This window comes from Elgaria multicarinata, chromosome 9 (assembly GCF_023053635.1).
Source record: "Elgaria multicarinata webbii isolate HBS135686 ecotype San Diego chromosome 9, rElgMul1.1.pri, whole genome shotgun sequence".
Classification (NCBI taxonomy): Eukaryota; Metazoa; Chordata; class Lepidosauria; order Squamata; family Anguidae; genus Elgaria; species Elgaria multicarinata.
The window spans coordinates 57,616,043-57,632,938 of record NC_086179.1 but is presented as its reverse complement, the minus strand read 5'-3'; the positions used below and the strand labels follow the sequence as shown (position 1 = coordinate 57,632,938).

General features: G+C 39.4%; 1 protein-coding gene across 1 annotated transcript in view; it reads right to left on the bottom strand.

Moving 5' to 3' along the window:
* TAFA2 (TAFA chemokine like family member 2) overlaps positions 1 to 16,896 on the bottom strand; it is a 164,929-nt gene that overhangs the window by 34,799 nt on the left and 113,234 nt on the right. The window lies entirely within an intron of this gene.

Here is a 16,896-nt window from a genome sequence, read left to right as displayed (position 1 = left end):
AAACTGCTGCTTTACCGCTCTGCGCCACACGAGGCTCTTAAGCTGATATTAGGGTGGTACTAAATTCTACATCCAAAAATGATAAGGTTTCACAGTTATTCATTGATCTTAATATGGTTTCCCTAATGTTATCTATTCAACATTCTGTACCCATAAAACACAAAAAATACTGACATTTTATGGACAGGAAATAAGTAAATAGAAATCATAATGTGACTAAAATGTCTTTGAACTCAAGGCCCGAATCAGCATGTTTATTCCATGACCACAGATGGTGGAAAGGTGGGGTTTCCCCCCTCCACAACATAATGGATATTTGCTTGGTTGTAGTGATTGACAAGGAAAGCAAATGTACCTTATCTTTCTTCCACACTTAAGCAGTCTCGATATGTCATATCAGTCTCAATGTATCACTCCAGAAAGCCAGAACATGAACAGTCCTGCATTTTTGTAAATCCTTGGTGCATAATAATTAGATGCTTCTGGTTTTTCTAGTGGATTGCAAGATTCAACTGAAATAGGTACTCAAGACAAGGTTTTCAACTAAGCTGCCAAATCTATATGTATTTCATTTTTTTTCATTTTTATAAGATGCCCTGGGAAAGACAGTGGTTATTGAAGGGTATACTTTATATTTTAGAAATGTGTATGTATGTGTGTGCATATAATTGCATATATATGTACATTACATACATATGTACATCTCATGTATATTGTGTATTTGTATGTATACACACACATATATCTTTTATTAGTTAGACTCATATTGCAGTAATTGCCTCCTTTAATCAATGACATTTTGTTTAATACTAGTAGGGGCCAAAGTATCCTCACAAAGAATTTTCGCTTCTAATGTTGTGGTCAACTTCCATCAAATCTATAAAGATGTATACTCTCTAATTTTTCCAAATCTGTTGAAGCTGTGTAATACATTTAGCATTCAAACTTACTGAAATTAAAATGGCTGCTTACAAAGCAAAGTTTATAATTATTTATTTATTTATTTATTTACTGTATATAGTGCCATCAATTTTCATGGTGCTGTACAGAACAAAATAAAACAAAATACAAAACATCCTGCCATATGGCTTACATTCTAAAATCACAGTAACAAACAGGGAGGGGAAAGGCCAGATCTGCAAGTCAGGGGTGGCGGTGGGGATTAGGATAGCGTGGAGGTGCTCTCCTGTGGATAGAGGAGTGACAGTGACAGTGCTCCATCAGTGACAGTGCTCCATCGGCCCCAGCGGCTCAGTTCCACCTATGGAAACTACACAGGCAGAAAGCTAATGGTTGAAGATGTTCTTGGTAGCAGTAGCAAGCAGAAAGCTCTGAATGGGGGCAGGTCAATGAAGGTCAGAATCAGCTTTCAGTCTGCTGGCTCCCCCAAGCATGGCCTTGATTGGGTCCCTTAGCTATGCCAGCCTAGAGCTCACATTGCTAATTCCACACCATTACTTCCATGGGGTGGGTGGATGTTTAAAATAAAAAGATTCACTGGGTTGAAAAGCTTGGCAAAACCATCTTCCCTCACCTCCTGTCCTGGCCAGCATGAGCCAGCAGCGCTTGAGGTGAGGCAATAGATCTACCGCTTTGCTCCTCCCTAACCCCAGTTAAGTTTGAAGTGTCAGGCTATTTCAAAATTGAAATATGAAACCTGTTTCTTTACCATTCAGGCTTAGGCAGAGATTGTGAGCAATGTTATTTGAAAGTTTGTTCTATTATAATCAGTGAATCAGCGAACCGTAATACCAACTAACCTGGTTCAACTTGGAAATGTCCATCATCTACAACCTTATTTTATATTCATATCTCCTGATTTGCTGATCACCTTCTCTTGATGTGTCTCATCATGTCTTTGCTCACAATTAAATGTTCAATCAACACTCTTTTCTCTCTGCTAGACTAGGCAACCCACTAGTGGATGAAACTGAATGATGCTTCCCATATTCTGCAATTTTACTCAGAAACCTTTCTTTATAATACATTGATGTGAACATAACTATTTATCACAAAGTTATCACAACCATACAATTTGGTTAGTTACCACAAAAAGCATGGTAGGTTTAAATCTGCAATTATTATCCAAAAATACTTTAATAAAGTGTAGAAAGGTCTAACTCATCCAATAAACAACTCTTCCAAATTTTGAAGTCTTCCAGATATGTTTTGGTGCCCATTTCTTCATTTTTTTGTACTTCAGAGCTCACCACAAGACTGAAAAAAAACCAAATTAGTTGTTGTGCTTGTGCCACCATTACAGCTTCTGGTGTCATTGATGTTTTTTATTGCCTTGCTAGCTTCCAGACTTTGTTACACATAATCTTCATGCACAACGTTGTGGTCATTATAATGGCAAGATGGTACTTCTATTGGCAAGTGTATATTTGAAACAGATTGAAAAAAATCAATGGTAGTTGAGAGATGGGGAACAGCTAAAATGTTTATATCTAAATCTATAAATCAAGAAGAGGGGGGAGCTATTAACAACAACTGCCCGTATGTGTTGTTGTCACAGGGGTTGTTTCCCCCTCAAACAAGCCAGGCCCCTAGAATTCAGACGACATAACAAGTTATGATTTATGCAAATCCTGGACTGCATGGGCTTAAACAGGCTACTACTGATTATTTAGCCAATGATGGTTTTGTGAACCAAGTCAGAGAGAGAGAGAGGGAGGGGGAGAGGGAGAGGGAGAGGGAGAGATGGATGAGCACAGTTGCTTGCATTTTTGAACTCTCCTTGGGAGCCTAGATATAGGGACAGTCATGATGAGTGCTACACTTCAAAATTTACCACTACACCACTGGGGCTCATCCATACATTATAGACCCCAAATGTAAACCACATGACATAGCCTCTGTGCACCATGTGAAATAGTTTATCATAAGTGTGGGAAAATTCTGCACTACAGTAAGTAGCTTCCAAGGAACAGCTGAAATGGTACAGTAATTCTTAATGTGATCATAGTAATCCATACAACAATTATCCATGGGACAGCCACTACAAGATGTGTATTTCAAGAAGTTTCTATTTGGGGTCTTTAACATATATATACACACATACAGTACAACATACACAGTATGCACACACACACACACACACAGAGAGAGAGAGAGAGAGAATGTATATATGAATGAGATTCAGGACAGCTATTAGCAGAAACCAGTTTTATAAGCCCCAAATAGGTCTTCCAAGAGTTAATCTCACAGATGTTAATCCAGCAAAGCTTGAAGAGCTAACTCTGCAATGCAATTAACCTGCTTTGTCCAGGTGCATGAAGGATGGCAAAAAGAGTTCATATGGCAACACGCAGCTAAGAATGCCTCCATAACCTTTTACAAAAACAGCTAATGAAAAGTTTGCCATGGTCAAGTTGCCAAACTTTCTGCACTGCGCCAGGAATAAATCTCATTCATCAACTTGTCTGCCAACCACCAGTTACTGCCATCTGTACAGGAAGACTTTTACCCCCTTGGCAAAAAATCAAGGAAAACTGTATTGTATTTGCATTCTCAGGATGGTCTACAGAAAAGATCTGGATATTCCAAATGTATCATCTAGATATAGAAATAGACTTCATATTAAGTTAATTCAGTTAAGTGGAAAGGAGGGAAATATGTTGGATTAATAGGAAAAAAACTGGCTCACATTCATCTGGACACACAAACTTTAGAAAGCACAAATCTACCAGATGGAGGACTTTGTTTAGAATCTTTTGGACTGGGAGCATTTTCAGCCATCTGACTTTATCCTGTTGGGCTTAGCAAAGATAATTTCATTGACTCACTCTTTTGGTATTGGTGAATGAATGTTGCTGGCAAATGCCTGTCACTTCTCCTGTGAAGGTTACAGCTATTTTTTCATGATGGAGATTACAAATCAGAATTCAATGGTCAGTCTCTTTAATTTGAGGTTTTGGAATCCAAAAGCAATGTCCAGAGTTTAGAGGAAACTAAACTGACTGTACCTTCCAATGGTCGATCAAAATATTATGTTTCAAATCTCTTGTCATGTGAATAGAACAATACTTTTCAATCACTTTTCTACTAAGTCTCCAAAGAAACATATAAAACAAATAACCTACATATCCATGTAAATTAAAACACTTTTTAAAAATACAAAAACAAATTAAAAATTAAAAAGTGTTCTAGGCTGCTAATGTCCCTCTATACACTCTGGCCAGAACTCTCTGATCAATGATCTTTTTACATACTATTACCTGCTGTACATTGGTCTATATATATGAATGAATGAGACTCAATAACTGACCTATCACAAGCTGACTTTTTGGTTCTCCTGTCCATTATATAAACTGACAGAATTAACTGTGAATCACTAAAGTTCATAACTGCTTCCTTGGTAGCAACAGTTACAACTTGTGGTCAGGTTGCTACCATAAGCCTCAATTACAAAGTAACTATTAGATTTCATAAAACAAAGTAAATGTGTTGGTCCACAAGAAAAAAAAAATCCAAGATCAGATGTGTTGTGATTTTTTTCATTGAAAGCTTGGTTTGAGAGCAAAATATGTGGTGGAAAATGCCATAATAAAGAAATAACTATTTTCACTGAATTAACCTTACATTTTAACACCTGTTGCCATAAGTGAGCATGTATTATCACTCCAGGTTTTCCATTTATCCCTTATTAGATAGTCCAGAATTATATCACATGTCTAAATATGTACCATTGGTCTGGTGGTCTCTTTTGCTCCCATAATCTTCAAAATGTGCCTGGGGAGACTGACACTAGACAATTCTGGCCCATATAATTTCACTAAAAGGGGCTGCAACTGCAGGAGCTGCCAAGCCATTTCTATAACCAAACTGTGAAATAAATACAGCTTTTAAATGCATTTTCTCTTTCAGTAACCTGTCAATTAAACTAGAATAACCATGTCTCTCTGTGTCTAAATACACCTCCCACTAAGTGCCAGCATGTATAAACAAACCTTTTAAAATATTGTGCTCATTTTTAATCATCCCCTTCTTGACTTTTCCGCTGTTTCTGCATGATTTCACACTTTTCACAAGGGTAGCCTACCTCAACTAGGGATGTACAGATTTTGTTAAATCCATCCCATCTGTTTTACAGATTGTCAGGCATCTTTTGTTCCATCATTCACCCATTGACACAGTCTGGGTTTTTGTGTTTTTTTACTAGAATTTCAATTCTGCCTGTGCGAATTTGCAAATACCAAGTGCACAGTAACTACTTTGCATCAGTGCATTTGTGCAAGTGCACATCAGCGCTAATGCACACTTGCGTTAATGTGGATCAGCACATATCCCCCTCCCCAAAGTGATAAGCTGGTCTGCAAGTTTGCATAACTCAGAAAAAGCCTTAATTTTTTAAAAGTTCAGCTCCATTCAGCAGGCTTCAGGTAAAGCTGTTTGATGAGCTTAGTCCTGGGAGTCTCTGCTTAGACCTTTAGGGAAAAAAAGGGCTAACAAGACGCACTGCTTGTCTGGTGAAATGCTCTTTTTTAAAGTGAACTCCCCTGGTATAAGCTTCTCTTCATATTATTGATCCCATATAAATAGTGAGTCTCTAAGCTATAGGCCTGATGAATCAATAACATACCTAAACAAAGTCAAAGAACTAAACTGGCATGAAGGGAGATGGGAAATCAGCTTGCAAACACGGCCAAAAATGTGTCCACTGTTTTGGATGTTGTCTGTGAACAACCCAGGAGCGCTGTTTTCAAAGGTTCATAACACTCTACTGAAGTTTCTACTGGGAAATCCAATTATATCCTGATGCGTGCCTTCTTGCTATACTATGACTGGAGTACTGCCTCACACACCTATCTCGTTATGTACTTAATTCTGCCATACAATTCATTATTTATTTATTGCATTTTCATACCGCCCAATAGCCAAAGCTCCCTGAGCGGTTCACAAAAATTAAAACCATTCAGCGTAAGGCCATACAGCTGTTCATGAACAGCTTTGGACAGGTTACCTGACAGATCACCTTTCCTGAAATAGGCCTGTGAGATCCCGAAGAACATCAGAGAAGTCCTTGTTCTTTGATTTGCAACATGCAGGTTGCCATCTGGTGGCAATGCAGAAGTGGGCCTTCTCCGTGCTGGCAGCCACCTTATAGAATTACCTCCCCTTGGGTATTCGGGAAGTACTAACTGTGGTGCCTGTTAAAGACCCATGTCTTTACACAAGCTTTCCCTGAATTATTGTACTGCCTCGTTAGTTTGCTTATTAATTGTTGTGCTTTTGGCTTTGGTTTTAAATATTTTAACTAATTTAATACTTTTTAACTGATGAATTTTTGTATTTGTATTTATGTATTTTTATCCGTTTCTGTAAACTGCTTAGATATCTCTTTTTATATGGTAAATTGTATATAAATTGATTAAAATAAATAAATGTATATATACTTGCTCTCCTTAGAGATGTCACCAAAATTTCTAATTAACTGATATTGAATATGAATTTGCCCAGATTGTAATGCTTGGCTAAATTACAAATCTTATGCTAAATTAAAGATGCAGTCCTATTCATGTTTAGTCTTTTAACTCCAAGCATCTACCAGCCAGCATAGGAGTAACTTATTATATTTTTACTCCACCCAATAACAAAAGTTTTCTGAGTGGATTACACGATGCTAAAAGAATGCACAGTAAATAGCAACTAATAATAAACAAAAACACAATATACCATATAAAATGCTCAGTCTAAAGTAAAAAATTTAGAATCTAAGCTATCTAAAATGAATGGGAGAATATGAATGTCTTTGCCTGGCACCAAAAAGATAATAATATGGGCACCAGCTGAGCCTCCTTGGCAAGAGCATTCCATAAACAGGGTGCCAAAACTGAGAAGATCGTCAGAGGAGGGCCTGCAAAAGGACCTAACGGTTCAGGCAGGTCCATATGTATGGAGATGTTACTTTAGATAATCGCCCCCTGAGTATTTTAGTATTGAGTATTTAGGGCTTTACAGGTCAATACCAAATTGAGTCCAGAAACAGTCTAGAACCCAGTGCATCTAACAAAGCAGTGACATTACATGCTCAGAATGACCAATCTCAGTTAGTAGCTTAGCTAACTGAAGTTTCTGAACGTTTTGAAAGGCAGCACCACGTAGAGAACATGGCAGTACTCTAACCTGGAGTTTACCAGAACATACTGTAGATAACTGTCAGCAAACTATTACTGTCTCAATAGGATTGCAACTGGTATTTTGGCCTAGGTGATTAAAGGTGCTCCTAGCCACTTGGGCTACCTGTATCTCAAGTGAATTGAGCAGTAATTCCCCCCAAAGTTCTTCTTTGGTCAGAATGCAAAATGAGATTCTGTGCATGTGTAGTCAGTATCCTAAAGCTGAGGCATGCATAGACAATGCTTTGTATATGCAGGTGCAAAAGTTCTTTTAATGCAACCTTATACTTAAATACTCACCTGGAGCCACAGGCAGCAAGGAATTCCATGCAGGCAAATCGAAACTTTCCCCTAGGCAAAACTATGCAAACTAAGTGAGACAATTGTCCTATCAAGAACAGAAAGCCTTTTCCCAAAACCCATTACTTCAGAGAGGCGGGTTCTGGTGCAATGCGAGCCGGGCCAACTTTCTTACGCCTTCCTTTCACTCCGTGCGAAAGCTCATGACTAAGGAAATTCAGAATCTAGCCAGGAAGAGTGTACCCGACACGAGTTCTCTTTTCATGTTCTATATCCCTTCTTTCAGTCCCCTGCTTTATGCATGTTGTCATGCATATCACAACTTTATAGAAGAAGGGATGGAAAGTAGAGGCAATATCTGATGGGCCCATCTGAACACGTGCAGCAGTCTAATCTTTTTCATTTCCCCCTGGGGGGTGGGGGGGGTCTGGATATCCAGCAGAAGGAATGGGGGTTTTGTGACATGGGGCTCATCTATACCAAGCTGGAAATTCTGGTATAAAAGCAGTATATAAAAGGCAGGAGCCACACTACTGCTTTATAGCGGCATTGAAGTGCACTGCAGGGTCTATGCTACTGCTTTAAAGTGGTACTGAAGTGCACTGACAACTGTTGGGGCCCATGACACATCTACACCAAGCAGGATATAGCACTATGAAAGTGATATGAAAGCGGTATATGGTTTGTATCATGGGCCCCAACAGTTGTCAGTGCACCTCAATACCACTATAAAGCAGTAGTGTGTCTCCTGCCTTTTATATACCGCTTTCATACTATTATCATAGTGGAATATCCTGCTTGGTGTAGATGAGCCCATGGATGCACTTTCCAGACTTTACACAAGCGACTTTCTCCATTCCCCACTGTTCTAGGTCTCATGCAATGAAAGAATGAGAATTTTGTTTCAGTTCATTTTTTAAAAGAATTTAATAAAATTCGCTAAGTTTATATTTGGGAGAGAAAGAACTTGAGATGTGAACAATTCAAATGAAAAACTGAAACTGACAGATTTGTCCATTCAGGCCCAGGGCTTTGAGTGCATTGCTCTGGAAATTCTGGCTTTGAATCCCTGTGCATTCAACAGTGTTAGTGCTTAATTAGGGTTGAGACCTCTTTTTTTCTTATAGACTCCAGGTCTTTAACAGCTATATGGCAAATACAATAAGGTCCTCTCCACAGAACAGTTGAATAGTTGTACCTATTGAATATAGGAGAGAATTTCAGTTCAGTTCAGTTCTGATAAAAATTTACCAAAATTCACAAAGTTCATATTCAGAAAGAAAGAATTTGAGATGATGATGATGATGATGATGATGATGATGATGATTAAAATGAATGTGGAGAAAGCAAAACTGACAGAATCACTCATCTCTAAGAAAGAGGTGAATATGTCCACTATGGGAGATACACTTTATCAGAATATGCATATCTCCCCTTAGGAAATTTAACTTCTTGTATTTGTCTGGATCACTGCCTTGTTGTTATTAAAAAGTAAGCTGCTGTAACCTTCAACTGCGAAGCAAAGTTAAAAAAAAATAGGTTGTAGTCACTCATGTAGCTCTGCTGAAACATTACAACAGAGCTTTGAAAAAGCACTGCTGATAGTCAAGAGCAAATTTATAGTTATTTTTTATCTCTCCCATTTGCCACTAGTCATGCTATCCTTAAGTGTGTGTTTTCTTAGAAGCCTTACATGGGACCAACAAACATAAATCATGGCCTACCTAAATGTCAATTGACTTATTAGACTGGAGTTATAAGCCAAAAGGGAGCTAAGGCTTGGTTTTTGAGGAAAGTTTTCTTTAACTGACATTTATGAAGTTCAGCATAATTCATTTTTTGCTACTATTATGTTTGCTTTTTAGCAACATCACTTGCACAGGTGGGTTGTTGTTCTTGTCGTTGTTGCTGTTCTTATTTTATGTTGAAGTGTTACTCAGCAATCAAACAGGCCAGTCTCACCTCCTGAATCACCTCTCTGGAAATAGCCTGCTGCTCCTAGTGGCTACCAACAATCCAGTTTGGCTATCATGACAAAACATAGATTACATCAGGCAAAGAAACAGAGCAGCATATATATGGATAATCCTGATAACAGGTAGAAGAAAGGGAGTGAAATACAGGCATATTATGAAGAGACTCACAGTCCTTTAGCCACACTGTCCTTTAGCCACACTGTTGGCCTGTCTTCTCAGGTGAAAAGACAGGCGCACTTAACAGCAAATCAAATGCTGGTACTTGCCCTTCCTGCTCACTCATATAGCTATTTCCTTCTAGAGCCACCTTATTCTACATCCAGCCTAGAAAAGTTAACAAACACTCCACCACCAGGTGCCTGAACCAGAAGAAAGCTGCATCCCTAAAAGTAAGAAAGTAAGAGCTGCCCACATACAACCTTACTTCTGCTTCCTATTGTGATTGGGAAGAGCAGGCGATCCTTTCTCTTTGACTGATGCAGCCCTTTTCTGTTTCAGCTATCTGGCTCCAGAGTGCTTGGATAACTTTCTCTAGTCAAAAGAAAAGGAGCAGGTAGCAGCAGCAACAGTGGTAGAGGTCAGGCAGGCAGGCAAGGAAGCAGGGGGGGCGGCATGCTTAACATAGCATAAGTTGATTTTTTTTTAACTGTCTATCCATATTAAGGAAGCCACTTTGCCTCCTATTTTTATAGTACATCTGTCTTCACCCTCAACTGACCAATCTAAAACTAAATGGGGCCCACAAGCAATTTAATAGAAAGAGGTCTTCAGTGTCTTTGCCAACTTGCCATTTTTTGCAGACTTTCCATTATCTAGGAAAAAAATTAGGTTTGGGGGAAAAAGTTTTCTTCTGAGGTAGTTTGAAAATGGTTTGGGTTAGCTGGTGAGATTTCATAAAAAGGGAAAGCAAGAAAACAAATATATTCAACATTAAAAACAGAACATTTCTTCTGTGTCACTAATGAATGACTATTGAGGAAAATAAGGCATCTGGAAAAGGGAAAAGTTTTGGATGCTTAATTGAATTACTCTCCCCTGAACATCTGCCAAGTACATGGAGAGCAAAGATAACAGAATCTGAGAGAATATATAAGATGAAATCAGCAGGGCACCATAGAAGCACTGTGATGTAGACCATATAGTAGATCACTGTGCACATTTGAGATGACAGATGGTTGAAACCCCTAGGTTTGAATTCAGACAGTTTGGGTGAAATGGAACAGCAACCATCTGAATATACTGTATTAAAGGTGTCACTTTTTCAGTATGAATATGATGAATTCAGAGCAAAGTATCAGGTGCTGATGGGTTCGATACTCATCTGTATAGTTACAATTGACTTTTTCTGCTCAGTGTGTTTCCAGGTAGGCTCTGCAACCAAAGGCAGGAGGAGGACTATAAACCCTAATTCCAGTCCCTGTATTCCAAGACACGCTGAGTCCATGGTCAGGGGTGGAATTTGAATTCAAGAAGAAGAACTAGAAATATTTGCAGAATCAGTAACTCAAATGCATGATCTCATCCAAAGGCAACACATCGAGTCACAAAACATATAACATGCATCTACATAGATGTCAACAAGAAATGAATTGCACATTTGTAAAATGGGTAAATTTTTGTAGTCTGCTAAGGCTAGAAAAAATTACCCATTTGCAGAAGGTCTACACTAGGATGAGGCTAAAATCAGTTCTAAGTGAACTGAATCAAAACATATACAGAGCAGATCAATCAAGAAAATTAAGAAGCCACAGGATTATTAGGTCATGACCATGTCTAACATCAGTTGTTTATTCCAGGATAATATTGAAGTTGTCCCTACCGGGCCACATGACACACAGCTGATCCTGCTACAATCTCAGTATGACCCCTCAGTTATTCAGGAATATCAGTGACTGCTTTTGTCATGGGTTTTCCAGTTCTCTCGCTACAATCCCAAAGTCCGTGGCTCGTGGGCCACCCCTTCGCGAAGTTGTTGCTGTTTGGCACGAGTTCCCGGCTTTGTTAACAGCCAACTCACTCTCAGGGGCATGTCCAGTGGTTTTGGAGGTTTCCAGGAGTGGAACTCTTTACCCCAAGATATTTCCAGACTTCAGCCAACTGTCAGCTCTCTATTTGCTACTGTCTCTATCCCTAAATTGCTCCCTTTTTTCCCCTCCATATTAACTCCCCAAGTTCTGAAGGCTTTTCTATCTAATCAAGGCCAGATCTACACCAAGTGGGATATAACAGTTTGAAAATGGGATATGGAATGTGTCCTGAGCCTGACAGTTGTCAATACTGTTATAAACCATTATAAATCAGTAGTGCAGATCCTGCCATACTCAAGGGAGTGCATAAAAGAAAAGCTCTTAACAACTGACAAGCAGTAAACTGCCTAACAAAAATCTGGTTGGACAGCCATAGAATACTATGACTGTTGCTTGTTATTGTTGCTGTTTAATATTTATATCCCTTTCTTGAACCAATAAGTACCCAGAGCTCACAAACCCCAATAACATATTAAATAATAAACAAACTATATTGGCTTGTGCCAAAAGTGGCAGCCTTATATCTCTCAGTAACATCTAGTAAATGTTGATGTCTGAAATATGACATCATCGAACTGAAAGTTCCTCCTTCACTTTACTTCACTGACTGCTGCTTGCACTGAGATCTTATCTCAACGTGATGATGTCATATCACATGTTGAGATGTACTAGATGTTACCAGGACAGCGGTAATGCAAGCTTCTGGTGGCAATTACATGTTTTCCAGATTATCTACTTCTGCTTAAGAAGAAAGTCATGTTAAGGAGACGAAAGGCAACTGTGCACTATGAGCTTGTCCTTGTCTCCAGGATTCTGAGTAGATCTGCAGAGTGGAGATCTTATGACATAATGGCATCTATGCTACACTGCACCAAATACTAGGCCATGTTCCAAACAGCTCTCTAAGATTTCATTACATTCGTGCCCACAGGTCCCATTAGTTCAGGATGTTGGGACAGGTGCCAACTATATGAATCTACATTTTGGAGAGATAGAATTCAAAAAATAGGTTTTTCTCCTATATAATGGAATATTTAATCTTTAGGAAAATAATCAGTTGAGTAAGCATAATATCAACTTCTTAAATCCAAGCATTTAGAAAAGTCTGAGTCAGCCAAGATACACAAGAGAAAGGTTGATCCTACAAAACAGGAAAACAGCTAAAGAAATTTAAATTGCTGATTGATATATATCCTTGAGTGGTCAATTAATTCAAGAATTATTACATTTAAAACAAATGAAAAGATACAAACAGTCAACAATCTTATTCAGCTTTCTTAAAATCTGAAATATGTAGAACTTAATTAAACATATAATTATGAAGTGACTATATTCTTGTGCAGCATGTCAACACAGAGTGGAAGCATGTTTATAATACAAACTCCAGTTTGTGTAGGAGCAACCATGTCATTAAGACAGCCTTCCTCAAACTGGTGCTCTCAAGACAACTCCCATCACCTCCAGCCAACATGGGCAATAGTCAGGGAGATGATGGGAGTTGTGGACCAAAACCTCTGGAGGGGACAAGATTGGGAAGGCAGCCTTAATTACTTGTTTGCTCTAAGAGATTTTAGAGTGTTGTTCTACACATGGAAAACTGATGTAAATTTTATTTGAGTAAGTTCCAATTAACACAGAGTATAGTTTTTACATGTGATTAATCACAGTGGAAAATACTGTACTTTCATACTTTTCCTACTGCCTGTAGAAACATCAGTGTGAATACCCATGTGAGCAGGACTCAAAGGTGCAGACAGATTGGTACGTGAGTCCTTATCATATCAGTCCTAGTTCACCATGAAGATTCTATGCATGGTGGAACTCAGACTTGCTTCTGCAACCCAATACATGTAATATCTACAAGCCACTTGCGTAAGTTAATTAAGTAATAAAATAAACCCTGGGGCAATGTGTGAACCTTTATAAAATACTAGGCAGTATCCAATGCTGCCAGAGTAGTAGCTTAAAACAATCCTAGTACAACATTGTTAGTGCTTGTTAGGCAATGAGAAAAAGCAGAATTTAACTATGTACTGTGTGAAGAAATACTTGCTTTTATCTGTCCTGCATCTCCCACTAATCATCTTCATGGGATGACCCTGGGTTCTAGCATTATGGGAAAGGGAGAAAAATGTCACCCTATCCACATTCTCCACACTAGAACTATGACAGTATTGGATACTGCTCACTGTATCAAGGAATGCTATTTCTTCTTGCTGTTCTTTTTATTTTAACTTGCTAGTAAGTATAAATGGGCATTTTCTTTAAATCACCTTGTAGAGAAAAACACTTTTATTACAGCTATATCCTGTGATGCTGTATCACAGATATATACAATCACATTAGCTCCTATCAAGTAAACAACAGGGTCACAAACCAGAGAAACAACTATAACACCAATTCCCAGGTTTTTTTCTGAAAGCAAGTCCTGGTAATATATTCTAATTATGTAGTTAAATCTGTAAGATTTTTCCTCTATTTCTAAGCAGTTTTAGAAGCTCAGCACAGTTGTGAAGCTGGCAAGTATTATCTACTAAACAGTAAAGTCCAAGAGTCTTCAGAAAATTGGCATATGGGACAAATTATATTGTCGTATACTGAAATAGTCTTTATCACAACATGAGGTAGCCTTGCAGGCAACAATTTCTTTATTCTTTCTTTAACCACATGGCAAAGAACATGTGAAGTGATCCCACATGACTTACTACTGAACATTTTCTGTTGGCCATTGCCATGAAAAATATTTGGAGCTTCTTGCCCCTACACTTAGAATCACAGAATCATAGAATAGTAGAGTTGGAAGGGGCCTGTAAGGCCATCGAGTCCAACCCCCCGCTCAATGCCGGAATCCACCCTAAAGCACAGCTGGCAGATGGTTGTCCATCCTTGCTACCCAGGATTCTAGACTATATTAAGTCTACACGTAAGATTGTAAGACTAATTTACTCATCTTCTTATTTTTATTAAGCCTGTTCATACAAGGCTTTGAGTCAGTGGCAGCCATGGATTGTCATCAGGCCTTGCCTACATTTAACAAAGTTACTTTGTGCTCAGCCAGTCAGATTAGTCTACCAATACAACACATAGTGAACTCAGCATAGATCAGCTTCTGGCATTCAATCACAACAACTTTTCGAGTAACACAGAGACATACCTTCCCTTTTGCAGGTGAGAATCACTCTCACCGATGAAGAGAGGAAGAAAAAAGAAAATAGCTACGCTGGAATCCTGTGCAAGCCTACTCAGAAGTAAGCTATTCTGAACATGCAGGGACAAGGGACATATCTATCCATTTGTACACATCTGCTCAGTTAATTACTTGATTGGGTTTTTTCCAGAACACCTTTCCAGAACACTGTAATAACCAAGGAAATTAAAAGATTAAAAACTGCCAGTTTAAGACTAAAGTTAAGGTTATCTCATGTTGGCTCAAGCTCACAAAGCCAGGAAATCAGAAGGTTGGGCTGATGCCTTAACAGACATGCCCCGTGATCAATAATGATATTGTGCAATGCCATAAATTGTGCTTGTTTACAAGCAACAAACAGGCATGGGTAAACTCACAAGAGAATTCCTCTAGCAATACAATAAGATTCAGCTGCTTCACAAAGCAGTATAGGGCCAGGACATTGTGGGACCTCTTTGCTGGTCCCAAGCACTCCATCCTCCCCATCCATCATTGTCACTTGAGGCTCAGGTGACCTCAGTGGCACGGAGTGCCTCTATAAACTCCGGTTGGTGGCCCAGCTACGCCCCTATCTAGACAGGGATAACCTGGCTTCAGTTGTCCGTGCTCTGGTAACCTCCAAGTTAGATTACTGCAATGCGCTCTACGTAGGGCTGCCTTTGAAGACGGTTCGGAAGCTGCAGCTCGTGCAAAATGCAGCGGCCAGATTGATTTCAGGAACCAGACGGTTTGACCATATAACACCTGCTCTGGTCCGCTTGCACTGGCTGCCTGTATGTTTCTGAGCCCAATTCAAGGTGCTGGTTCTGACCTATAAAGCCTTACACGGCTTGGGACCACAATACCTGATGGAACGCCTCTCCCGACGTGAATATACCCAGTCACTACGTTCAACATCTAAGGTCCTCCTCCGGGTGCCTACTCCGAGAGAGGCTTGGAGTGTGGCAACAAGGGATAGGGCCTTTTTGGTGGTGGCCCCCAGACTGTGGAATGATCTCCCTGACGAGGCTCGCCTGGCACCAATGCTGCTATCTTTCCGGCGCCAGGTTTCCGGCGCCATATGTCTTTGCCCAGGCATATGGCGGCACATCTTAATCACCCACGTTTAGTTTTTTTAATGGTTTTTAATGTTTTATGTGTATGTTCTGTGTTTTAGAGTTTTAAATTTTGTATACTTGTTTTTATCTCAATTTTAGAATTTCTGTAAACCGCCCAGAGAGCCCTGGCCATGGGAGCGGTATATAAATGTAATAAATAAATAAATAAATCTGCATTTGGGCCTGAAAGGCCCAAGAAAAGTGTGAGTGCATGGAAAGTAAGCCACACAGTTTATGGGTGCTTGGGGGTATGGCTCAGCCCTGTGGATTATCGTACGATTTAACATCTACATGAAACTGTTGAGTCAGGTTATCTAAAGTTCTTGAGTGCATTGCTATCAGCTCTATTTCTCCTTTTCATCTTCATCCAGTGGGGCTGTGGATGTGCTAAATCAATTCCTGACTGTGACAACTGACTGAATGAAGGCTAAAAAACTGAAGCTCAACCCAGACAAGACTAAAATACTGTAATTGGGTGGTTCTCCTGACCAGATAGAAAGTGCTCATCCTGTTCTGGATAGGGCTGCACTCCTCCTGAAGGAGCAGGTATGTAGTTTGAGCGTTCTCCTGGAGGCATCTTTGTCACTTGAGGCTCAGGTGGCCTCAGTAGCAGAGTGCCTTCTATCAATTTTTGTTGGTGGCCTAGCTACTCCAGCTACGCCACTATCTGGAGAAGGATAACCTAGCTTCAGTAGTCTATGCTCTGGGAACAGCAAGTTATATTACTGCAATATATTCTACATGGAACTGCCTTTGAAGATGGGTTGAAGCTGCAGCTTGTGCAAAATGCAGCAGCCAGATTAATAATGGGGACCAGAACATGTAACAATGACTCTAGCCCACCTGCATTGGCTGCCTGTACATTTCTGAGCCCAAATCAAAGTGCTGGTTTTAACCTATAAAGCCTTAAACAGCTAGAGACTGCAATACCTCATGAAACGTCTCTCCTGGCATTAACCTACCCATATATTACTCTCATTATCTCAGGCCCTCCTCCAAAGGACAACAACAAAGGAGAAGGCCTTCTTGGTTCCCACAATTATGCCCGCCCCCCCAAAAAAATTATGGAAAGATTATTTATTTATTTATTATATTTTTATGCCGCCCAATAGCCGAAGCTCTCTGGGCGGTTCACAAAAATTAAAACCATAATAAAACAACCAACAGGTTAAAAGCACAAATACAAAA